The sequence below is a fragment of the Miscanthus floridulus genome, chromosome 17, assembly GCF_019320115.1.
Source record: "Miscanthus floridulus cultivar M001 chromosome 17, ASM1932011v1, whole genome shotgun sequence".
NCBI lineage: Eukaryota > Viridiplantae > Streptophyta > Magnoliopsida > Poales > Poaceae > Miscanthus > Miscanthus floridulus.
In genome coordinates this window covers 31,806,410-31,834,095 of record NC_089596.1, presented here as the reverse complement: position 1 = coordinate 31,834,095, position 27,686 = coordinate 31,806,410, and the positions used below count along the sequence as shown (strand labels likewise).

The window sequence follows — 27,686 nt, the reverse complement described above, 5'->3', positions numbered from 1 at the left end:
ACATCTCCGGCCCCAGATCGTCACGAGCGGCGCACGCTACCCTCCTCGGCGCCGCACTGCTTAGCACCTACGCGACGCGCAGTCCCCGGCCACCGGTAACGGAAGCCAGCCAGCCAGCCAGCCAGCCATGGGCGGGGCGGGCGGTGCGCTACGGACAAGCAGTACGCAGGCACCCGTCCGGCCGCGCGGCATGCACGCAACGGCAGCATCCGCAGTGGCGTCACCGCGTCTCCAGCCTCGACCACCGAGGGCATTAGGCCGGTGTGCTGTAGTGTGCTCCCCGCTCTCCCACATTGCCTCGATACGACTCTCACTATCCCCTGGCCGCAGCAGTTTCCGAACGAACCCTGTGCGCGGCGTGTCGGGGCCGAGAGAGAGAGAGAGAGGTATCTAGACGTACGGCGGCGCCATGGGCGGGCGTGGAGCTCCGGAGGCAACAAGGAGGCTGGTAGTGGCTGTGGTGGGCGTCGTGGTCGCTGCGGCGGCGGTGTTTTGCCCCACCGCGAAATTAGGCAAACAAGGTACGTGCTGTGCAGGTGCTGCTGTGTTATTTTTCCTCCGTCCGACCGGCCGCCGGCGTGGCCGTCAAAGCAAAATCAGATCGATCTTGTGCTCGATCGACGCGCTCTTCTTGGTTCTTTGCGTCAACGTCATGGTCTTGCGTGTGGTTTGCAGCCAAGGCGCTGGTGGCCATCAAGGCGGCGCTGAATGATCCCGGCAACGTGCTCTGGGACTGGGACCTCAAGTTCGGCAACGATCCGTGCCACTGGAGCATGGTCACCTGCCGAAAGGGACAAATTCAAGAGTTGTATGTTATCCTCATCCTGTGCATATATGGACGTTTATTTCTGTTCTGCCATGATTTTCACGTCCGGCTCATGGTTCTCTGCGCTTGTATTTGTACGCTGTTTGCAGGGTTATGACGAACAAGAACCTCTCTGGCACGCTGTCGCCGGCGGTCGGAAAACTCAGGACGCTGTGATATCTGTAAGACAAAAGATGTAGAATTTCTATGTTAGTCCTGTCCGGAACATATGTAGTAGGAGTGAATTTTTAGGGAACTCTGAGGAGCCTTTCAGTTCTAGAGTGAGATTCCCTTGAAATTCCCAGGCTGTACTAATTTTTTAACACATTCAGTTCGTTGCATGCAGCCATGCACTTCCGACTTGCTGTTGTGAGCTGTGACTTGTGAGGAAATGATGAGTTTGTTTTAAAATTTTGGCAGGTTGTTAAGCCATAATGCTCTTTCTGGCCCTATCCCTGACACCGTAGGCAGGATGAAGCTGCTTGAAGTACTTGACCTGTCAAACAATCATTTCAGTGGAAGCATCCCAAGTACACTGGGTCATCTGGCCAAACTGCAGTACCTGTAAGACTAATAAATCTTCCTGAAGCCAACATTATATCCAGACATATCTGTATCTCAGTTCTGTAGATTATCTTTAAATCTGAAGATTGATCGAGTCACATGATCTTTATTTTATCGGCCTCTTGTCTCTTTCCTCCAGGAAATTGAACAATAACAGCTTATCTGGACCTATACCCGAATCACTAGCCACTGATGCTCCCATGATCTTCAGCCTGTACTTTCTATTGACAACCTTCTTTTTATCATTGCTGCATTGTTCTTTGAATGAATATGTCCAGTTCTCACTGTGAGTGTGAGCTTTACCATATTCCTCATTTCTAAGAAACAAAAGTTACTTATGTTCTACAGGGATGTTTCCTTCAACAACCTGAGTGGTCACCGGCCGACTTTTCGAACATGGAATGTCTTGTAAGTGATCTCAGGTTCATATTTCCGTTCCCTGTATCAACTGGGGCAACATCAGCTTTGGAGTAAAGCTATTTATATATGGTTTTCCTCCTTTCTCATTTCCTTAATCTATTATGCCTGAATAGTTTCAAGGGTAATCCATTCCTAAGTGATATCGACTCAGAGTCAATTGCTCCCCCCGTAGGCCCAAAGGATGGGAAAGATGGTTGTTCAGTGTCCAATTCTGGACACTTCCAATTTCATTTTAGTAAAGTTAACTGATTCAAGTGAGCATATTTTCTTGTGAGTATGTGTGCTCACCACAATTTTTTTTCCTGCAGAGGATTTTCAAGTCATAAGTAAAAGCATTTTTATCCTCCTACTATGCATAGGAATTGGTTGTTTACTGGTGGCCGTTGTGGCTGGAGCTGTCCTGTTTTGGAGAAAGCGTCAGCGTGAGCGAGTCTTTGCAGTTGCAGATGGTAATATTTTTTCTTCAAATTCTATATACGTGTTTAGATCTGTTGAACTTTGGGAACATTAATCTGAAAAAGGGGTTGACAGATTCATGTCTCACATTGCAGATGAGGATCCTAGTGTTACATACGCTGGGATCATCCAACTCTATCTTCTTATTAACGTGTTTGCCATTGCATAAGAAATTTGTTTATAAATAAAAATGTTTCATTGTTGTATGGACTGTTTATACATAGACACACATATCATAATACCCCCATTCAGTAGATATGGGAAATTATATTGGAGTCCATATATATTCTGGATTTTTGTTGTTGTTTTCCTTTATTGTTTTATGGCTTATTTTCCTGAAGATTGCATCAATACCCCTCGGTCTCATCGTTGATCACGCCCCTTGGTTCCAAGAGATTCTAATTCAATTGATGGTCCATCCATAAGATGTGGGAGCGTAAACTCACTCGGCATTTGAAATCGCTAATCCATGACGATATGTTTCCGAGATAATTAAATTTGCAACCCATTTTTTTGACTACTATTTGTTTACTTAATCATCATTCTTGATTGTACAGAAAGAAAGGCAAGAAATGATTGTGTCAATCAAAACTCATAATCGAATAGCCCACTAAATAACATAACTTGATGGAGTTTCGAGGTTTGTTCTAAGGCACCACCTTGTAGGGCTATGGTGTTCATCGCTTGGATTAGGGAGGATTGGTCCTAGGATGGTGATATTAATGGTGCAACAATGAGTGTCAATGGTAGCAATGACCCGGGGGCATTAGGGTAGATGCATCACCGAAGGATGGTGTGTTGGATGTCACCTGCCATGACAAAAATATGGCTCAACAAAGGATGCCAAGAGGAACAGAGCTAAGGGGGAGGCATGGCCATTAACCACATCTGAATGTCCCATTCCATAGATTGAAGAGTGAAAAGCTATGTTGGTTGGGGTTTTCGGAGAAGGCATGTATATTGCTTCTATTGGAGCCACTAGGGACCTTGCCTTTCGGTTTGCCCTAGGATCCAACTCTTGATCCACTGGAGTTAGATCCAATAGAGGAGGGGGGCTTGGGGATGTTTATTTCAAGTGACCTGAGCAACAACTATGATGGGTTAGAGATTTGAGGTCGTCTTCTTCCAAGAGAATCAATGATCATGCCTTAAGGAAAGATGGTGGTGGCATATTCATATTGATTATGGACGCCACTAAGTGAATATTCTCATTTAGGCCATCAAGGAGCATGATGATAGGGTGGCACTTCAATTTTGTATTGTATTTCACAAGGACAAATGTTGGTGATGGTACAACTAATGTATAGGTGAGTTCAGTGGCTCTTGAATCCTTGTGAATAGCTAAGCATGTCCACCTTGGGCCATGTTTTTGAAACTTAATCTCTAGAGACAAGGCATGGGAGTCTTGTTACTCTAGAATGCATTCTTGTTATTCTTGAATACATTCTTGTTATTCTAGATTGCATTATTGTTATTCTACAATCAGGGCAGCTGCTTAAGGGCATGAAAGGTTTTGGACTCCCTTCAGATATCGGCTAGGGATCAGAAGCTCACCTGGCTAGGGCATGAAAGGTTTTGGACTCCCTTTAGATATTCTATGCTCGTTGTCCTCTGGCATACTTGGAAGTCCTAGAACATGCTCATCTTTAACTCGGAGGACATCACCGCGGCCTACATCTAGCGCAAAGTGTCTAAAGATCTCTACTCCAAGGCTGGTAGATTCAAGAGTAACAAAGTGCTCATATTTACCTGGTCAGCTTATGTCCAGAACCATCTCTCAGAATTGTAATATCTACCTTTGCTTCTCCTCTCTCCCTGCTCCTCTCTCCCTGTATGTCGGGCATCATCTTGTAAATGTACAACCAATTTCATTGGCTCAATAAAAAGTAGGTGGGAATCTCCCCCTGAATTGATTGAAAAAACCCTGATCACGTGTGTTGTGACATCAAGGGTGATGAAGGTAGCAAAGTGTGCTATGAAGATGGATCCATAGAGCACTCAAGTGCACCAAATAAATTGGGTGCCACCTAGGTCATGTAGGATGGTTGGCACGACTGGTGGAGATGTGCCCTCAATGTTCTACATATCAATCGAATTTTGATTGGGATCTTCAAGAGCTCATGCCATAAAGAGTAACTAGGGCCATGTTTGGTGCGGCTCCGCGCGATATGTTCTGTGGAAGGAGTCGGAGCCCTACAGGCGGAGCCAGTTTTTAGCACTCTGGCTCCGGCACCAAAATAGCTCCAGCTCCTCACATGGGAGGGCAGAAAGCACTCTCCACGCAATCTCGTTTGGTGCTACTTTGCCCACTCCGGTGTGGGTCGCACTAGACGGTCCCTAGGAGGATACTGGGTAAAGGTGAAAGGAATGTGCTAACACACATTGGTAGTGAAGAGTATGGAAGTTGGATTTGGAGGAGCCATAGGTTGGAGGACGACGACGATGTAGTGGCAAGGGTTGTGGTGGGTTAGCCAATGCAAGGAGGAGGGACACAAGAGGTGGAAACATAGAACTAGTGGTTTAGCTTGATACCATGAAAGAATATAGGTTTGCGATAATAATAAAGACATTCTAATGGATAACAATTACACATGGTAGTACTAGATGACATAGGTTTGGAGTACATAAAACTGCAACGGACATGTTATACATGGAAGGTTACATTTCCATAGATCAATAGTCGCTTATTGCCAAGTGGGTCGTATGAGGAATAGTAGCACAAGCTTGTTGCCTTATTTCATAGAGAATGAACAAGGGTAATGAGTCTAATCGTGATCACAATAGCGTCTCTTGAAAAATATGGGGTCATAAAAAAACTCAACTTATGGGTGAAAGATCGCTCCCGCGTCATTGCATTAAGAAGAAGCTTCTCGCACGAACGTTGAGAAAAACCCTAGAGGCCAGCTGCTGGACATGTCACCGAATGCCTAGGACACATGCCTATGGCCATGTGCATCTTGATAAAAAGCAACTCCGGTGGTTACACATCTATTTAAAGGTCACAACCGACATTGAGTGTTTTTAACCCCATGCATGTTTAAATTCACACGCACGGTGAGTCGAACCCAAGACCTAAGGTGCTACACTAAGGATCTTGTGAGCATTAGGCTATAGAACCATTCGCAATACAAGGAGGTCATGCTTGTTTTTGATGCAGAGAATACTAGGTGGGCCCAAACTGGCATGGATACTAGCTTGTTGGCATAGCAAAAGATATATACAAAATGTTGAGGATCCTCTTCTTGTTTTATAGAAAGAACCTTTCTCCTTCACCAAACTCTAGATGTGGTACCTCAATCTTTGTTCAAGGATTTATATTTTTGGAACACAACTTAGCCAAATTTCAATATATGATTGTAACTAAAGATTATTAACTACCAATTAAAGTTGACCAAGAAATTTGGTATCTCTACCCCATGAGACGATGAGTTTGGTTCTTGGATTTAGGATTACCAAATCAACAAAGGTGAGTGGTAGACTCATATGAAACATGCCTATTATGGGTGAAACTGTGTGGTGCGAACTAGACTCTTTTGCAGTATGTCTATCCCTAGACTTGTTTTAATTCATTGCAATATTTTAGATTAGCTTTTACGAATTTCTTTGAGTCTCAAACTTAAAAATGTAGTACTTTCTTTGCAATGCAGTTCCAAACAGAAAAATTTGGATTCTTTACTTCAATGAGTTGTACTTGAGTTAGCTTAACATGGGATTGCCAAAAGCAAAAAAGGGAAAGTAGATAATGTAACTCTTATGTGATCTGATTTAAGAGAATGTGTTTGAGAGAAAAAACCTATGTATCACTAAATTTTGAGTGAGCTTCTTGGGCTAGGACCTTGCTTGCCTATATATGCGTGCACCGAGACTAGGCTCCTTACCTACAAGTCGACATTAGCAAACTTTGGGCCAAGATGAGGGCTGATATGGGTCTTTGTGGTCGTACAGAGACCTAGTCTCAAGATCGGAATTCATGAAACATATTAACAACTTGTCAATTTGGCTATGAAGTATGAACTATATCTATTTAGACAAAATATTGTTGTATATGATCCTTTTAAGGAAGATACTATATCACCTAACTTTTATAACACAAGAACTTCAATGTTATTTTATGATGTTTTACCAATATTTTTTTTAAAAGACAAGACTTCAGTTGATTTTATTTCTGTTCCGTATTTGTATGTATACATGTTCCCTACCTAAGTTCGGTAAATTTAGTGTAGCCGTATGTGAGGAATCTAGCTGTGCAGTGGTGGTGGTTTCTCCAATCATGGGCAAGTGAGGTTCATTTAAAAGGAGTGGCTACCGGCGATTTAGAATATCGAGTTATATATGTTTAATAGGAGGTGGGATTGGAGGGGCCTTGGTTCTAGTATTGGTTGGCCATAGGGGCTTGAAGGACACGGAGGAGGCTAGGGAGAAGATGGCAGCGAGGCAGTGAGCACAACAAAGGAGCACCAAGGCTTTGAACATAATATGTCAGGTCAGTGCGCAGACGCGCTGATGGCGCAGTGGTTGAGCACCCGAGGTGTAGAGCTCCCCACCACGGTTCGATCCCTGGTGCTGCATGGTAGTGTGCCCACCTCCCTGTTGAAACTGCGCAGACGGGTCCGCAACCGCCAAAGAAGCATGCACGCATGAGGTTCTTGCATGTTCCGGGTTAGTGGGCCCCTTCTTTAAGACTGGAGTCAAGGGGACGTCTGATCAAGATTTTTTTTAGGGTGGCAGTGCTGTGGGCTGGGGTGGCAGGAAGGTGAATGTATTATAAAAGCGGAGGAATCGATATTGTCGTATACAAGATCTAGCAGCCGGAACATATTATGTTAGATTCAATGGCAATATATTCATGTTTTGAATATATTTGCACAAAGTATCCATGATGATTTTCCTGGATGATCCTATTAATTTTTTAGGAATCAAGGATCGTATATATATACCTGCTGTCCACATTTACCAAAATGTTTAGACTCTTGGAATTTAAGGATTCTTTTTACTCATTGTGAAATACATTGTGTTTTCATATCCTCTCGCTATTAGAATTTTGTCTACATTGTTCATTTCATTTTGTGATATGAATTCTTTCCTATAATGATGTGATGTTCATGTTTTTTTCTAGACAACTAACACTGCAGTTCATGGCCGGTTTTGTTTTTTAGAAACATCCATGGTTATGGTTTTCGATTTAACTTTGGCATTGCGCCCATATTTATTATTTTTTTCAGAACATATATTATTTACCCTGTATATGTAATTAGTACCCAATTTTCTCCATCATGCACTCTTATACCTGACAATTTATACATGTTCATAGTTTCAGTGCAGCATGACCCAGAAGGTTGTCTTGGCCATCTGAAGCAGTACAAGTTTAAGGAGATCAGAAAAGCTGCCAATAACTTCAGCCAAACAAATATTTTGGGAGAGGGAGGATATGGAATAGTATACAAGGGTGATTTGGATGGTACAACTGTTGCTGTTAAAAGACTGAAGGATCGTGATTCAGTTGTTAGGGATGATCAATTCCACACAGAAATTGAAGTGATAAGCTTGGCTGTCCATCGTAATCTCCTTCACCTTACTGGGTATTGCATTGCGAATAATGAAATGCTTCTTGTGTATCCCTACTTGCCAAATGGAACTGTCGCTTCTAAATTAAAAGGTTATTATTGTGTACTTCATGCTCTTCTATCCCATGCATGCACAGTTGCACCTTCATATTGAGAATCTCATGAGGGTAAAAATAAAGAAACATCAATTTTTTCCAATAATCATGTCAAGGTTTCACTAATCCACTTTTACTTTGTAATTTAGGATATAGACATGGTCTCAGGAAGAACTCTGACCAATATATATTTTTCTTAGAAACAACATTAATTAAATATGTATGTTACAGATGGTGAATTTGTGAAACAATTTCCATATAAAAAGTATCATATTAGTGGTAATCAATATGCTCCGATCACTTTTCATTGGACTTTCTGACGGAGACATGCATATTTTCAGCTTCTTAATCATGTACAACTTCTTCATATAGGCATGATTCTAGTTTTTCCATCCAATGATGACACACCCTCTGCAGTTCAAGCAGTTTCAACCATCCTATTTGTTTATTCTTAAAGCTTCCATTGCATCCATTTTTGTGATATGGGCTCAGTCAATCTGATACATGGTTAACAATTGCTAAAACAACAAGTTGAACATAACATCATGTAGGCTCTCCTTTAAATTGTTTAGTCCAAAGCATTGATGGCATTATATTCTGAGGTCTTTCCCTTTTTAAAGCAAATCCAGCTGAGTTTTCTCCTTTACTTTGTCAGAATGTGTTAATGGGGAACCAACCTTAGACTGGCCAAGGAGAAAGAGGATAGCCCTTGGTGCATCACAGGGACTGCTCTATTTGCATGAACAATGTGATCCTAAGATAATCCATCGTGATATCAAGGCCTCCAATGTTCTCTTGGATGAATATCTTGAAGCAGTTGTTGCGGATTTTGGATTGGCAAAACTTGTAGATCATTGGATGTCCCATGTTGTCACATCAGTGCGTGGAACACTTGGGCGCATACCACCAGAGTGTTTTAAGTTCTGCCACGCTTCGGAGAAGACTGATGTCTTTTGCTTTGGACTCTTTTTGATGGAATTAGTCACTGGTCGAGTGACGCTGGAGCTTCATGAGAATTAATATGAGAAGGGAGGAATTCTTGAATTGGTAAATACTGTTTCTTATATATGTCTAGGTTCAAATTTAGTTTATTTACTGGAGTAATTTTTAAAGAAAGAGTTGTTTTCCTTTAGGTCACATGCATAAAAAAGTTCAGTATGTTTATAGGCATAGATAGTATTTGGGCACCCATGTTAAAGGCATTTGAAGATAAATGGTTAAAGAGCATACAAATTAGATGATGTTGAAGAATTTAATTGGAAGGAAAATCAATAGGCATTTTAATTTTTTTTTCTTGGAAACACAGGATAGCTGCATTTTGTTGCATTAAGAAGAAAAGGCGTGAGAATCCTTATAGGATTTTTAAGTTACTCCCTCCATTACAAATTATAGTTCTTTTTGGTTTTGTCCTAAGTGAAACTTTCCTATCTTTGATCAAGTTTATAGAAAAAAATGTATCAATATCTAGAACACATCAAATTAGCTTTATTAAATTCTCCATGAAATAGGTTTTATTGAGCATATATTTATTTTAACTTGTAGATGTTAATATATTTTTTCAAAAAATTAGTCCTTGTTAGAGAAGTTTAACATTGACAAAGTCAAAGTGAACTATAATTTGGAATGGAATGAATAAAAATTCAAGTATCTGTATTTTGTGTTTTGTTCTACATACCTGATTGCCTCTTAATACTCAAGCTATTTGGTTGTGCGTACTTCCTCTGACAAATTATAGCACCAAAGTCATATAACAAAATAACCAACTGAGTATGTCTTACATAAATTTGCAACTTTGCACTAATAAAGAAGATGTAAAGACATACATATCTAAGCTTTATGTAATCTGAATTTACATTTATATGTACAGAATAGAAGATAATCATAAACTCCTTGGAGGGAAAATATGGTCTTTGTAAAACTTAAGCTCATTAAGATATACTATAACTAAACTGTAGCACCCGGTTTTAAGAACAAAATCAGATACACACCATATGTGAGTCCAGGAAGTCAATTCTCACATATAGCTACAAATAAGGGTAATATCAATAGACAATGCTCAATATATAACGTACCTACTATAAAGAATATAACCTTAGATAGAAAACAACGGAAAGACAATTCTGATCTTCGGGAGAAGACTCCAATTCCATAGGGACAACTGACTGGTTGATCGAAGCCTAATTCCTTCAAACTCTAGCAATCTGGTACCCATCCGGGATTTTCCAAAGATTTAAAAAGTAAAGCAAGCATAAGTACATGTCGTTCTCAACAAATATAACATGGGATTCATGAGGCTCAAAAGGCTGACACTAGTTTAACTACGATTAGCTTTTAATGGTCACAATTTTAGCATAGGAGTAGCAACAGTTTATCACAAGCCCATATAAACACATGATCAGATAAACATGAATAATGAATAGCATAAACGGTAATCATTAGGGAGCATTTTCATCATCAGTATCATCCATGTTCATCATCTATTCCGTAAGGGTTCCAAGGCCGCTTGTGACCGTGAGCACGACTGATATACCAGTTTTACACTCTGCAGAGGTTGTACACTTTCACTGTGAGTCGTGATTTACCGTTTCGCTCGAGGTAGATAATCTCTTGACCGACTTCCAAGAAAGATCGGTAGGGTTCACTATGAAGCCTTTCAAAGGTTCGTCTAACAAGTTAGGGCCATTAGATTCACTCGGCAAACAGATGTAGAGCCCCCTTCTCGTTGGCACAATGACGCGTAGCCTATACACAAGGTGACAGAGGCCGCACTATACCCGATTCGTCAAGCTATTCTTACGCCAATAAAGGTAACCACTAATAAGCTAGAAAAGGTCTCATACTGAGCTAAAGGCAGAGCCATGTATCCCTCACAGCTGTACAATAAGTCCCGGATGATCACTTACAGATAAGTCCTTAGGGAGAGTAATCTAGAGCACCATAAAATAGCCCAATGCTCTAGTCCCCTTGTTCCATATTGCTAAAAAGCATCTTTTAGTGTTTATTGCATATACCATTAGTCAAGTTAAAAGATCATGGCTTTAGTTGAGCACTAGCATCATACTACCCAATGCAATAACCCATAGGAATCAAGGAATCCAGGATATCAAATAGTTAGGAAAATTACTACGGTTGCCAAGGTAGACACAAGCATATGATTAAGTTATTAAAATGAATAGGACAACAAGGCTGATCCCATGCTATACTTGCCTTAAACTCAGATCCTTTTTCTAGTCCAAACCTTCAATGAATTGCTTTTGGATTCACCGTGTATAACTCACCGATTGGACATGATCATAAAGCACCACACAAGCATCCATGCAATCATACACGAAGCAAACAATAGATTTAAATTAGAACAGTACACCAACCATAAAAATCAAGATGAAAAGTTTATAAAACGAATCTACGTCTTGCTACGAACAGACGTGAAAAAGCACGCTAATCGGAGCTACGGTGAAAAAGATACATCTACGGATAGATTTGCTTTATACGTGGAAAAGAAAACTATAGACTTCATTTATTTTAATTATAAAACATATATAAGAATATCTAAATTGTTTTAAGACAAATTATATTTGTATTAAAAAACCAACATAAGATTAATCTTATTTTTTTACAAAAGACAGATGTGAAAAACTCTAAGTTACTTTTAATTATAAAAATCCAATTGCATAATCATTATTCAAGTTAGGATTTAAACCATGAAATTCCAGAAAATAGTGACATGATAAACATTGTTACTAACGCGTAGATCTCGTCGTAATGAATCTAACGCAACTTGAACGCATCAAATCAGAGCTAAAACATAGAAGACATGAATTAAACAAGATTTTCTTTAATAAAATAATAGATTAAATCCAACCTCGAATTTTAAAAGTTGAAAACATATCTAACAGTAGTATGAACATGTAGATTATGGAATCACGGACCTAACGCAAGTTGAACGGATAAAAACGGAGTTAAAACGAAAAAGTTATGGGTAGTGGCAATTTTGTAAGTAGATGAAACTTAATTTTCGAATTAAAATAAATAAAATCTGATTTTTAAATCCGGCCGAGGACTGCGGGGACTAATAGGAGAAGGGGTAGGGGTCCTTTTGAAAGAAACCAGGGACGGCGGGTTGAGATCCAAATAATTATAAGGGCCTTTTTGTAAAAACGACAGGCGAAGGGGTACGGGCTAATCTGAGCTGTTGGATCCAAGATGGATGGCTCAGATTAGATAAGAGGGGGAGGGAGAGATGTCGGCTAGAACAGAGGGCTGCGCGGCGGTGCTCCATTGACAGCGGCGAGCACCTCGCTGGAATCCCACCGGGAGCGAGCTTCCGAACTCCAAACTCGACGGGAAAAGCACAGGGAGGTAGAGAAGAAGATGTCGAACTCGTCCGTGGGGTCGGAGAGGGACACGAGGGCACCAGGGCAGCTCAGGACTTGCTCGAGCGGCTCGAGAAGTCCGGCGTAGGTTCAGCGAGCGCACACCTACAATAGGAAGCAAGAGAGAGGGCATACGCGGCACCTACGGCTTCTTACCTTGACGCGAGGCTCGGCAAACAGCTCGGAGCAGCGGGGAAGTTATGGAACGGCGGACCCAAACAGTGGCGGCGGCGGACACGGGGCTCGGCTTTTATGAGGCGAGGTGGCGTAGGGTGCACGGCACGACGCGAAGACAGGGCGAGCATGGATTCCAGGGCGTTGGCGTGGTCGGCTCGGACTCGAGCTAGAGGAAGGAGACGTCCGACAGGTGGGGTCACGTCGTCAGCGAGAGAGAGCGTGGGGTCGGGCTGTCAGACGGACAAAGGGGGAGAGGAGGCAGGGACACGGCCTGCGTGGGGTTGGGCCGACGCGCTGGGCCGAAGGAGAGGAAGAGAGCGGCGACGCGGCGCTGGGCTGCCAGATGGGCCGCGGGAGCGGAAGGGAGCACTTGGGCCAGCTGCTGCGAAAGGGAAACTGGGCCGACGGGGAGTGAGGGGAAGGAGAGAGGCCAGGCTAGAGCAGGTCGTGGGCCAGAAACCGAGATGGAGAGGGGAAGTAAAAGAAATTCCTTTTTAATTTCTCAAACCCAATTTTCAAATCCAAATTCATTCCAAATTTAAATCCTTTTGAAGTTTTGATCAAACCCAATCATCACAAAATAAACATGCAGCTGCATATATGCACAAACATGTTGCTACCATATGAAAAATTTTAACTTAATGAAATTTTTTATTTTCCTATGTTTTCATGAGTATAAAAATACAAAATTAAATCATTTTAGCTCTATTTCAATAGATGGAAATTTTAGAGTGTTACATAAACATATGCGTTTCTGAACAGTGTCATCGTTTAACTTGACTTTAGACAATATGCAACTCCAGAACACATAATTATAGTTTACCACAATAATGCATATAGCTTGCAATGCACTTTTCTCAAACATAGTTTTTTGTAAATTCATCCCGGACCTTGGTCTGGAGCGGTAACCAGCAGCCATCGCCACATTTATTTTTCTGTCATTTTTTCTTTCTAATAGCATTCGAGTGCAGGCCATGTCTATACTAATGTAACCATAATCTATTGCTCCCTGAAGTTTTCACTACCTCAGATCTGGACATCACCACCGGTTCAAAAACCCACTTCACTGCCGAATTTCGAACCGACAGTGGCATACTGGCAGTGATGTGGGGTTGACATTACTGCCGCTCCTTAAAAACCGACACTGATCTACAGGAAACAGTGTCGGTTGCTGGCTCCACCCGGCAGTGTCTAGTTGAACAACACTACCGGTTTATAGTTCCAACCGACAGTGACGGTTGCTTCAAGAGTGTCGGTTCTTGGCTCAAGCCAGCAGTGTTGAGCAAGCCTACACTGTCGGTTCATGGATCGAAAAGGCAGTGTTGTTGTAAATATCAGTGTCGGTTGGTAGATCAAACCGACAGTGTTGTTGTAAATATCAACGTCGGTTCGTGGATCAAACCGGCAGTGTTGTAGTAAATATCAGTGTCGGTTCTTGGCTCAAGCCAACAGTGTTGAGGAAGCCTACACTGTCGGTTGATGGATCAAACCGGCAGTGTTGTCCTAATCATCAGTGTCGGTTCATGGTGCAATCCGGCAGTGTTGGGCAAGCCAACACTGTCGGTTTGTTTCTAACCGGCAGTGATGGTTACGACAACACTGCCGGTTTGTTGCTAACCGGCGGTAATGGCCCATTCGTATATTATTGTTTTATAATTTATTTTAATTTATATTTTTTCGTGGGATCGGGTTTCACTTTATATAGGCTACGTAGACGACATGTCCCTCAATATTAAACATTACAAATGTTATGGTTACAATTCAAATATAATCCAGATCTCGATCCCTCAAAATAAAAAAGAAATGTTCTCGGACTTCTTACAATAATCTGGCGAGCCGCTCTGGGCCATACTAGTCCTTGTACTTCACGGATTGTGCAATGGAAAATACTCCATCTTTTTCTAATACCTCGGCTAAGATGAATTTTGCCAGCTCTGATTGTAGTGCGACGATCTCCATCTCTAGCAGCCTTTCGTGCTTAAATTTCTTGCGCTGTCGTTCAAAAAAGATGATATCCAAAGAGGAACAGTAAATCATTTTGTTGAATTATTAATAGACATAAATGAAATGGGGATAATACACACCAACTTATCGGCTTCTTCCGATTTCTCGCCAATGTAGCGAAGCATTGCCCACATTACATAAAACCCGCATTCATTGTTTCCCGCCGGCTGTGATAGGTACTTCCCCTCCATTTCGACAACCTTGAATGGGACCGGCTTCCCACCGATATCACTTCTTCAGACACTGAGCAACATTAAAAGGAGAAACATTAGAAAGCGGGTATGTGTGATTAGAAAATAATATGTTATTAGGATCGCTTACTAATTCAGCACTGACACCGGTGCATCCAGATGATGAAATGGTTTTTTCTTCGAGTCCCACACCTCGAGCAGATTTTTGGCAAGATTAACACAAATGAAGACGAAATGGTTGCTGCAATCACAGAATCCTAATTATCGAATAATCTTAACGAAAAAAGAAGCATAAAATTAAAAGCCGAGAACATATACTCGCAGTTGTAGGCTAGAAGTATGTGAGTTTTCTTCTTCATCGTGAATTCGTCGAAAACAACAATCAATCTCTGTTTCAGGTCTTCCACATCACATCCATAAAGGCCTAGACATGTCCTCTCATTGACTCGCATGGGGTCCAAGAAGCCTATGTAATCCCATTTTCTTTTTAGAATGCAAAATTTTGCTATACACCTACATAAAATCATGGGAAGTGCTCAAAAGTTAACAATTTATGTCTCGAGAGAGTAGTTAATTGTAATATCGTGCATGTAGGGTACTTACATAGTCCACAGCGTCAATAGTTGAACATCGAGATCGCGTTTCTGGTATAGCTGGAACAAGCACTCCCACTCGACATTGAACTTCTCTTCTTCAGGATAATTGAAAACATGTGGCGAAAGGATAATAACCTTAAAACCAAAGCTGTCCATCTCTGTTACTTGAGCCATGTAATATTCATGTAAATGGTGCATATATGTTGTCAGATTTTTAAACTCATGATCGGGAACCAAAAAATTGCCCCTTACATACTTCATTGCTAGTGTTGCCATCCCTTGTACATCATAATAGATGGTCGCGGCCTCTTCCATGGTTAATCCTGGGTTGTCTTCGACGTACTTATGTATGTTCCTTAAATCTTTATTGTGTATTTCTTCGTCTCTTGTTGTAGCGTATTTATTCTGTGTTTGCGTTTTGAATTCGGACTTCAACATAAACGAAGGCAGTGAGGCACAGAGATTGAAGAAACTAATACAATCTTCCTTCTTGATGTGTGCTGTAAATTTTTCTTCCGTCAAGGAGGTAACGCTGCCACTGAACGGCCTTTTTCTTTTCTGTTGGTCCACTTTGAGAGCATTAGCGACCGAATCCAAGGACCTTTTCTGCGACTGCAATGTCCTTGATCTTGTTTTGGGCTGAGGTGGAGGAGGAGGAGGATGACGACGAGAATTCTGTTTTCCCGGCGCTGATGAAGATGGAGTCGGACGAGGAGGAGGAGGAGGAGTCTCTTTTCTCGGGGCTGATGAAGATGGAGTCAGACGAGGAGGAATAGAAGGAGACCTCTATTTTCTCGGGGGTGATGGCTCTAGATGAGGAGGGGAGTGATCTCTGTTGGGAGATGGTGAGTTATCATCGTGGGTGGGCGAAGACTCGTAGTCGTCCTCATCATCAGAGGACAATTGGTGGTCAAGCTTAATGAAGCGCTTGGCCAGGCCACTTGGGAGCCCTTGTTATGACCAAGTTTCGGCCTATCTTCCGCTACGGGGTACTCAATGGGTATCTTGTTATACTTCTTATCAAGTATTCTGTCAATGGTGACACAAGCGTACCCCAGTGGAATTGGGCGGCCATTAATTGTCCCATCTCCCATAGGCCAGGCATGGCCGAGCGCCACCTTGTCCTTTGTCCATTCCTAACGGATGTACAACCTGACATTGACGGGTTCAGTGATGTCGTCCACCGGATGAGGCACATTCGCCTCTTCTTCGTCGAGCGGGGTCGATCCGCAGCTGCTGTGACCCCTAAATTGTGGGCTAAAAGTAGTAGGAGTAGGGTTTTGTGGTACTACTGACCCTTTGGACAGCAAAATTTGCTCAACTCGCGCTTCAATAGTCGCCTCAATTCGTGCTTCCATTCTGTCTTCCATCTCTTTTAGTCTCCTCAAATACTCTGCCTCATGTTCCTCTCTACCCCTCGAGCGGCTCCGGTAAGTGTTAGATTCTTGGGGGAATGCTAGTTTCCAAGGAACAACACCGGTTCCTCTAGTGCGACCAGGGTGCTCCTTGGTTCCGAGTGCTTGGGTGAGCACGTCTTTCTCCCTATTAGAAGTGCGAGTCCCTTGCCTCACCTCCTCAGTTACTTGGGAGATCCTCTGGATGAGTTCGCTCATGGGTAGATTTGAGGAGCTAAAGCTCCCATCCTCGGCGTGCCGTACATTCCTCCCCATATAGTATATTACTGATCTAGGCTCCCAATCAACGGTCTCAACCTAAACGCCTTCCTCAGCAAGGCGATCCATCTTTTGAAGTTCTGCTTCAAATTCTGGTATCTTTTTGGCGTAGCCACGAGAGCCGAGATGATGAGTTTTCGTCGCTTTCTGTGAATTCTCCTTATTCTTCCTGCTTAGTTCTAAGTACTCCTCGGATAACCTGTATTCCTTGAAAGCCTGCCAAAAGTCCTTCTGCTTGCTAAACTGTCCACCATCGAAATCTGGCTCTTTATTTTGGAGGACAAAATTCTTGTACAATGTCCCCTTGAAATTCTTGAAGCATGTTCCCATGATTTCTTTTGCTTTTTTCTTGACTAACTCCCTGTCATACTCGGCTGGGAAAGTGAAATACTCTGGGATCTTGACATCCCATATGTAATCATTCTCGCTTTCGAGAACCCTCCACCGGTCATCATCTTTCCCAATCCACTTCCTGTACTTAATCAGGATGAAGTCCCTAACAAGTAACCCGATGATAGTCTTGTATTTGGTCAAAGCTATAGGCGGTGAGAGTGGATCCCCGAATTCATCAAACTCAGTAATGTGCTAGTGTGCATTCCTACGAACAGGAATCTTTGACACGCCTCGCTTGGATCTAGCCTTCCTGCTACCCGAACCCTCTGGCTCCTCGGCCGGCGAGGCTCCTGCTAGAGACACCAAGTAAGGTATGACCCTCTCAATTGATTAGCGTGTGTGGCTATATAGCGACATGATACCAAAGTTACCAGGCCATCTTGGTCATTTTGACCCAGATCGAGCAGGCCGGACGGGGTCCATGGCTGCTCGTTCTCACCGACCTGATTGACACCGTCACCGTTTGTCAGATCATGCGGCTCTCCTGTCCCAGCGATATCAGCCGCTTCTTGTTGCCGATCAGTTCTTCGGCGACGGGGTAACAGGTGACGATGAGTCATGGCTGTGACACGATCGTGGTTAGTTTTGGCCGCGGACAACTACTAATGCATATGTTCATATATATATATAATATGTTTAATGCAAAGTCTAATAATAAGTCCACATACAATAAAGTCAAATAATAGCATATGTTCACCTAGAACAAATTCATTGTTTGATTGACCACATACAACAAAGTCCACCTACTCTTCTATGAAACTAAGCCTACATCAACTTCCAAATAAGAAAAGCGATGACCATAGCCATAAATAAAAGCATGACATCTTTCCAAGACCAAGGATCAATTCTCCTAATCTTCACATCTCTGGCGGGTGGCTTCTCTTCGATCTCCAGTACCAGCAGATGGCCATGGTTTGCATTCATTGGACCATAGTAGGCTAGTTGCCCATGGTTTGCAAGGTAGGCCGGATGACTATAGTAGGCCCTCAAAGCTTCATCTTCTGTGTTGTATTTTTTGTGCAAATTACCAGGGTAGCGATTGACTTGAGCACAGCAATCTTCCCAGGTTTGATAAATCCCAGGCATGTGACCAACATGCACTACATACCATGCCATGGTTGCCTATACATTTAAGTAAATTAGGTTGTCATTCAAACATTATTCTTATACAATTTAATATATTTACGAATAACACACGACCATTGCATAGATAGGAGTGTTTCGAAAATAGCTATTCTCGTGCCTTAGTAATAGTTGTTAGATGTAGGAAAGATATAAAGAATATTTTTTATTCGTTAAAAACCAAATGATGATTTAGAGAGCCAGTTTAATACTTTTGGATATACTCCTAGAGATGTCTAAGAGTCTTTAGTCTTACTATAAATCCCCCAACCATCGGTGCGAGGTTCTTTCACAAGTATCAGTGCAGGTAAGCATCTTTCCAAATTAGTGATACTTTGATCTGAAACTTACATAGTTGGTAGGGGCAAATATGCATCTCATACTATCCCAGGAAAGTGACATGCAAAAACTCATAATAAGATAGGATTGTTGGAAAATATTCCCAGTTTAATGCACAAGGCTACATAACTATGTATTACTTGTAATCTTGCATAAGTTAATAATTATGCATCTTTATGCTGATAGCATGGAGAAGGTGGTTTCACAGAGAAAACGTAAGTTTGTTTCACAGAGAAAATGCAAGTACTCCAAAAACAAACTATCATTAACGTTCAGAGAGTAATTTCTGTCAAGTATTACGAGTCCCTGCTATGTTTATCCTGGTAACCAAAAATAAAATTACGCTTTTGTTCTTATCAGTATACTGATGAATAGAACTGAGCAACGTGCTACTAAGTAACAATGTACTACTTACTAGCAATGCGTCCAGAAACACAAAGAAACAGATAGCACACACTGTGTGGCAAACCTAGGTTCTAGCATTCACAGCTGCATGATCAAACCGTATGACGGCACACACTGCATGATCAAACTGATTCAAGTAAGCAGTTGTGGGACATTTCATCAGACATGTAGCGGGCAGTGAGCCATACACTCACTGTGGGGGTGGGAAAGCAGCTGTCTACGCGCTCTTGAAGGACTCGGCGGTGGGACGGACGATGCGGTGCTTCGGACGGCGTGGTGCTCCGGCTTGGCACGAATGGCGCGGTGCTCTGTCTTAGGGCGGTGCTCCGGCCTGGGGCGCTACTCTGATGTGGGGCGGTGCTCCGGCGTGGGGCGGTGCTCTGGCATGGGGTGGTGCTCTGGCGTGGGGCGGTGGACGGTGTGGGGCGGTGCTCCGGCACGGGGTGGTGCTCTGGCGGCGCGGGGGGAGGGGTTGGCGTGGGGTTGAAATGAATTGGGATAATTTCAACCCACGCCACTTTTATAGTAGTAGCTCATCACTGCCGGTTCTTCTTGTAAACCAACAGTGATGGGAACATCACTGCCGGGTCACTCCCCAAACCGGCAGTGATGTTCTGTAGCAGGTAGGTGTTAAGTTAGGTGTTATGTAGGTTTTCGTTTTCATTTTCTTTCGAACTCCTCCTACTGGCGCAACGGTTAAGACCCCTCAACTTAGCCCCCGAGACCCGTGTTCGAGTCCCAGGTGGCCCAAATTTTTTTGTTCTATTTTATAAATTATTAATTTATTTCGGGAAATAGCTCATCACTGGCGGTTTTGCTTACAAACCGACAGTGATGGTGTACATCACTGCCGGGTCATCCCCCAAACTGGCAGTGATGTTGTGTAGCGGTTAGGTTTAACTTAGGTGTTAAGTAGGATAAGTTTCCGTTTTCTTTCGAACTCCTACTACTGACGCAGTGGTTAAGACCCCTCAACTTAGCCCCCGAGACCCGTGTTTGAGGCCCAGGCAGCCCAATTTTTTTGTTTTATTTTATAATTTATTAAGCGGTCTAAAGGTCAAAAATATAAAATAAATGTGTTGCATCCCTGAATCGAACTGAAGCCTTCAAGTTCCATAACAACGGACAAACCATTGAGCTATCGCCTGATTTCCAAATGTTTGAAGGAATTTATTCCTTTGAGTGATTATCTGTCCCTGCTTTGCGCGTACGCCCCTTCAACTCCCCGGCCACGCTGGTCGCGTGGTTCCCATGAAGAGCCGCTATTTTAATTACCAAACGCTGGTCCATTGGCTGCTCACGCCGGTTCCCAAACGCAGGCACGCTCTCCCAACACAGGCACAATGGCGGTTCAATGGCGTTTCCTAACGCAGGCGCACTCCGTTTCCGAGGGGAGAGCCCTTCAGTTCCCCATGAAGAGACGCAGTGTTTACACGTCCATTGGCTGCTCGCGCCGGTTCCCAAACGCCGCAGGCGCGCTCAACGCAGGCGTAATGGCGGTTCAATGCCGTTTCCCAACGCAGGCGTGCGCGCGCTCCGTTGCCGAGGGGGTGCGAGTTATTGCACCGTGATTAGTTCCACACTGACATGCCTATATAAGCCCCCCATGCACATAGTCGGCCGCCACACCACCGTGCGTCAAGAAAGCCAAGCACCACCCTTCCCATGCACACCTCGCCCCGGCCCTCGACGTACCCGCCGCCACACACAATGCCTCGCCAGTTGAAGACAACATGGGCGAAGCTCAACCCATCGTCCTCACGTCGCCCCCCGACTCCACCGACGTCGTCGTCCAAATCGGACCTCGAGGTGAACCTCGAGGACGATCTGGACCGGGAGACCGCATCGGAGGAGGAACCAGAACCTCTTCTGGTGGAGGAGGTCGTCGTCTTCAATTCGTTGGAGACGGCTCGGAAGGAGGAGGAGGACTGGCACCTCCGTGCCATCGCACAGAAGGAGACCAACGACTACATCCTGAAGCGCGTCGTCAAGATCTCCAAGGAGGATGAGCGCCACCGTGAGGAGGAGGAGCGCCGCCACAAGGAGGAGACCGAGCGGCGTCGGCGCAGGGCTGAGCGAAAGAAGTGCAAAGAGGAGCACCACCGTCAGCAGTCGGGGGATGATGCATGTGGCAGCACCGGCAGTAATGAGTAGCACTAGTTATTAATCAATGCCTTTAGGGCGATGTAATAATTTACTGGGGTGCTGAAAAAAACCATGTCGTCGAATAATAATCCTTTGTTTGATAATCATCACCTGGTCGAATTGGGTTGATACTTTGCATTGCATGACCTCTCGTTTTATTTGCTTACATATTGGATGTTGCATTTTGTATGACCTCGTTTTGCTTACCTCGTTGTCACGAAGACTGTTGCCCTTCTAGATAATACCGTGTTGCAGCATGTCTATCATCTGTCATATCACTGTCGGGCCATTCTTTAAACCGGCAGTGATTTCCCCGTAGTGGTTACAACATAAGTAACTTATCTTTTCCACTTCTTTCGAATACCTCCTACTGGCTCAACGGTTAAGACCCCGCAACTTAGCCCCCGATACCCGTGTTCGAATCCAGGGTGGCCCAATTTTTTTGGTTTAATTTTATAATTTATTAAGCGGTCTAAAGGTCAAAAAGATAAAATAAATAAACTATGGCACACATCCTATACTAGCGTAGCGGTTAAGTGTCTGAACTCTGTGGCCTGAGACCCGAGCTCAAACCCGAGGTCTGGCACAATTTTTTTTAATTTTTTAAATATCACTGCCGGTTTTCAAAATAAACCGACAGTGATAACAGGCATCACTGTCGGTTTCCTCTCATCACTGTCGGTTTCCTCTCGTCACTGCCGGTTTTTTGAAACCGACAGTGATGTTTATATATATTAAAAAAATTCTTTCATATACTGAATAAATAGAAGCATATGTATTCCTATGTCGAAATGGCTTGAATTTTTTTTGTCAAGCGTGTACACCCAAATTAAGATCCCACACAGGATCTTAGGTTTTTCTAATCATTTTTTTATTAATTCTATTTTTCTGTGTTCCAAATGAGACAAAAGAGGGTGAATTTCATCTTGGACCCAATAGATTTTTTCATCCACCTCCACAAAATTCTTATCCCTAGGGCACATTAGAGCCTGTGTAAAAGTTTGGCACCATTCCGGATCTTTTCGTGGATAGACTCAGTTCAACCTATAATTAAACGGTCTCGTCGCGCGAAAATTCAATTAAACCTCAGAAAGTAGCAAACCTTCTCCGAAAAATCCCAAACTTGGTGTTTCCTTCACACGTGGCACGTGCAAGCCTAAGAAAAAGTTTGAGACCAATATGACACCGGAATGCCTATAAACCACAAAAACCTTGATAACCTATGTGTATAGTCATGGTTCGAAGAAAGGGCACATGTACCTCTATGAAGCATGTATACTCCGCCTATGTCGACATGGGTTGAATTTTTTTGGCAAGCATGTACACCCAAATTAAGACCCCACACAGGATCTTAGGTTTTTCTGTTTATTTTTTTATTAATTCTATTTTTCTCTGTGCCAAATGATACAAAAGAGGGTGAATTTCATCTTGGACCCAATAGATTTTTTCATCCACCTCCACAAAATTCTGATCCCTAGGGCACATTAGAGCCTGTGTAAAAATTTGGCACCATTCTGGATCTTTTCGTGGGTAGACTCAGTTCAACCTATAATTAAACGGTCGCGTCGCGCGAAAATTCAATTAAACCTCAGAAAGTAGCAAACCTTCTCCGAAAAATCCCAAACTTTGTGTTTCCTTCACACGTGACATGTGCAAGCCTGAGAATAAGTTTGATACAAATACGACACCGGAATGCCTATGAACCACAGAAACCTTGATAACCTATGTGTATAGTCATGGTTCGATGAAAGGGCACATGTACCTCTATGAAGCATGTATACTCCGCCTATTTCAACATGGCTTGAATTTTTTTTGGCAAGCATGTACACCCAAATTAAGACCCCACACAGGATCTTAGGTTTTTTTGTTCATTTTTTTATTTATTATATTTTTCTCTGTGCCAAATGATACAAAAGAGGGTGAATTTCATCTTGGACCCAATAGATTTTTTCATCCACCTCTACAAAATTCTTATCCCTAGGGCACATTAGAGCCTGTGTAAAAGTTTGGCACCATTCCGGATCTTTTCGTGGGTAGACTCAGTTCAACCTATAATTAAACGGTCACGTCGCGCGAAAATTCAATTAAACCTCAGAAAGTAGCAAACCTTCTCCGGAAAATCCCAAACTTTGTGTTTCCTTCACACGTGACACGTGCAAGCCTGAGAATAAGTTTGAGACAAATACGACACCGGAATGTTACACGAATTACTTGCATGACAATAATTAAACACACAAAGCCATACATATTAAAATTAGAACCCAATTAAACTACGACCTTGAAAACCTAGCTAAATAAACATTAATTACTATCGGAATCATTGCCGGGATCAATTGGGCCATGCACACTAACATGCCTCTATAGCCATATATGGTAATTGATGTCACGGATTATGTATCCGCTTGTATCGATGAAGTCCAATGCCCATATGAGTGCACTCTCTCGTGCCTCACAATACCGAAAGAATGGTCGGCCATAGATGTAACCTACTGAACGACCACTGCCCCTGTTAGTAATCCTTATGCAGTATTGACATCCTTCTATAGTGAGCTGGCCGAGGTTTTCATTGCAGAAGTCCCAATCATATCCGAGTTGCTCCGTAGCTTGGTCTAGAACGGCCCACAAGCCACATGCAGCATAGGTAAGGTCCTGTAGCTCAATTTGCATATGGAGGAAAAGAAAAAAATTAGAGAATGTTATTACAATATTAAACAACAAATAACCAAGACTCAGGTATAAGTGACCATTTTACCACATCCGCATGGTTGTAGCTCGCAAACCATTCGCTTGCTTGCGGGATGGGGATATCACCAGCATTCAAAGCAAGTGCCTTGAAGTGCGAGAAATCAGACACATCATAGCAAATACGTCGAAGTGCCTCAAAACAAATGCGCACGGCAGTTAATTGGGTGCTTATCATGTCCGAGCTCTGTATTCCGGTCTCGTGGATATGGTTCCAATGATTCAAACCCCTCACAGGGATGAAAAAACTGAGTTCACACGTCCATAGCCGACCACTTACATTAGATGTTGTGTTCTCGATGATGTCCGAGATAAAGAACCAGCTAAGTGCTGTTTGCAGCCAATCTATTGGGGGATATAGTCTGCGACATATATGCATGCAACAATGATATTAAACTAATTACAGTTATTTGTTAGCATAAAAAAACAAAAGATGTTGGAAAATATTTTATACAATAGCTGGAACAGGGAACCATGGAATGGCCACATTAGGAGCGAATGGCTCATCGTTAGGGTGGAAACCTGGTTCTTGTGGTGGGGGAGGTCCGTTGTTCATACCACTTGATCGATAAAATGCAAAAAAAGAACATAAAATATATGCACAAAAAATTCTTCCAAGTAAAATGTGGCAACATAATTAAATATAGATCGAATGCAAGGAATAAGAATATATATAAATGTAGAATGCAAAGAAACATGAATATAAATATAGATCAAATGAATATAGATAGAATATTGGAGAAGACAACATATCAATAACATTGAAAAATACAGGAGCCATGACCAAATCAAGTAGAGAGAGAGTAGATGTCTTGAGAAGTGAGAGTGAAAAGTGAGAAATGAGACTGAGAGAGTTCGTGGGTGGGTGGGATTGATGTATGTGGCCGGCAGTTTGTTTTATATAGGGGGTATGGCTATCACTGCCGGTTTTTAAATACAACCGACAGTGAAAGTGACTATCACTGTCGGTTTCTACATAGAACCGATAGTGAAGGTGTATATATGTAAAGGATATATTTATTTAGATACTACAGTGGGAATGTTTTAACAACAACGATATATTTATTTAGATAGTAATGAAATACATCAAAAAATTACAAAAAATGAGAAATAAGTCACATATACGATAACAAAGACCTTACACTAAAATTCCATATACGATAACAAAGACCTATTTGCGTACAGGTCAATGTTACCATCAATGTGTATCAACACATTATAATTTAACCACCTCAGTAGCAATCTTCTAGCACCAACTAGGGTCAAACAACAGCACCGAGGTGGTCTACGAGCTATATCGGTTGGAGACGATAAGGTGGCATCAATGAATCAATGCCTCTGCAGGCCATGGCCTTTTTCTCGGTACAGTCCAGAGCACATCGGATTCAGCTCGGCACCGCACCGATGAACCAATGCCGCTTTGGGGCAGGAAACTGCCCAGAGCACACCAGGTCTCTCTGGACATACAGTCCAGAGCGCACCACAGCGGATGGCGCTGTGAACCTCGTGGCATCTCCAATCTTCGGCGTTGCTCTATCTTCAGTAGCATTCTTCTAGTACCTCATGTGTGCACCATTTTGGTGGACTACGATGCATAATGATATCTGTGGTTTGCTGTGAGAGGAAAACATTATATCATGGCAGATAAGGCCTAGCTGAAACCAACATGCATGGAGAGGCTAGCTCCTGGCCGAGGGCCATTTTATAGGGGCTAGCAGTCGTGGTATATTTTTATTTCTGAACTAAAGTTGTTGGGATAGGTGGGAGCAGTGTTCCAACAGTTGTGGTCATGGGAGCACTGTTGGCATGTGAGGAGCATCTACACATCACTATCGGTTTTAGTATAAAAACCGACAATGAATTGGGCCTTCTGTGTTGGTTTGAGCAACCGACTGTGATAGAAGATATCACTACCGGTTTTAAACCCAAAACCGGCAGTGAAAGGCCTGCCGCCAACTTTAGGTAAAAAAATATAAAAAAACAATGTCGGTTTGGAGCCTGCCATCGTAGCCTTTTGTAAAAAAATATAAAAAAGTTTCGCCCGCTTGGGATTCAAGCGCGGGTCTGAGTACAGAGTGCGCGGCCTTAACCGCTGAGCTAGAACAGGGAGTTCACTTAGTTTGCTTTTATTTATTTATTTATTTATTTATAGAAATAATGTAGTTAGTTTATATTCTAAAATAGCACAAAAATTTGTGTCTTGATTATTTAATTCTATGATAATGAATTAATGGTCTATAATTATCAAATAATAGTGTTTGTGAACATCATCTTAATATTTGATTACATAGTCAATAATTAAATTGTAGAGATGCGCACAAAATATAAATTAAATATTTAGTGTGAATTACTGATATAATGTCTGCATAATAATTATATAGTTAACAATAATCTAACTATCTTTAGGTGTATCAACAATGAGGGCCTCATTGTGATCAATTCGTACGTAAGCAGGTTCGTCACCCTCTTGAAGGATAGGTAGGGGTGCGTTCGCCCCGAATGGAGGCATTTCCTGATAGCCCCTATAGTTTTCTTCGTCCGTCACTCCATCGACACCGACAATCTTCCTTTTCCCTTCTAGGACTACTTTTAGCCTTCCTTTTGTCTTGTTGTCCCTTGTATAGAAGACTTGCATAACATCTCTTGCAAGGACGAAGGGGTCATCTCTGTATGCGGTAGTGAGATCAACGGTAGTGAACCCTTCGCTGTCAGTGTTGATTTCCTCGAGCCGGACCCACTGGCAGCGAAAAAGAGCTGCCTTCAACGGACCGTAGGCTAGCTCCCATATCTCCTCTATGAAACCATAGTATGTCGCCTGCACATTGCCGTTTTCGTCGTGAGCATCAAAACGAACACCACAATTTTGGTATGTGCTCTTTCCATCTTCCTTTTTTGTGTAAAATGTGAATCCATTGATCTCATAGCCTTGGTACTTAAGATATGTACTCGAAGGTCCCTTGGCTAAGGCATCCAGTTGATTACCCAACTTTATTCCAAGCAAGCGATGTCGCAACCAGCTGACAAATTCCTCCTTATGTTTTTTTATCTAGCCAAGCCTGTGACTTGCTCGGATACAGAGTTTGCAGCGATTGCCTATGCTCGTCAATATATGGCATCACACCCTCGGCTTGCTGGAGAACAGCGAATTGTGCCTGTCTAAAAGAAACAAGGTCGTTTACTATAACAGATTTCTCCCCGACCGTTCCTTTGCCACATAGTCTTCCCTCGTGATGAGATTTTGGAACTCCGACCCTTTTGATGTCCAGATAATATGTGCCAAACTCAATGGCCTCCTCCGTTGACCATCCTTCAACCATGCCCCCTTCTAGCCTAAATCTGTTCCTAACATACCTCCTGAAAACTTTCATTAATCTTTCGAAAGGGAACATCTGATGCAGGTACATTGGGCAAGGGCTCTAATTTAGTCAACAAGATGAATGAGCAGATGCAATGAGATATCAAAGTAAGTCGGCGGGAAATGCATCTCAAGCCTAACGAGAGTTTCGGCTATGTCCCACTGCAGCTGCTCTAGCGTGGACACATCAATGACCTTTTTTGAGATCGCGTTGAAGAACGAGCAAAGCTTATGATTGGGGCACGGACCTTTGGGGGGAGGATACCA

General features: G+C 42.7%; 1 pseudogene; it reads left to right on the top strand.

Moving 5' to 3' along the window:
* Positions 1–409: 409 nt before the first annotated feature.
* LOC136515499 (protein NSP-INTERACTING KINASE 3-like) overlaps positions 410–27,686 on the top strand; it is a 108,964-nt pseudogene continuing 81,687 nt past the window's right edge.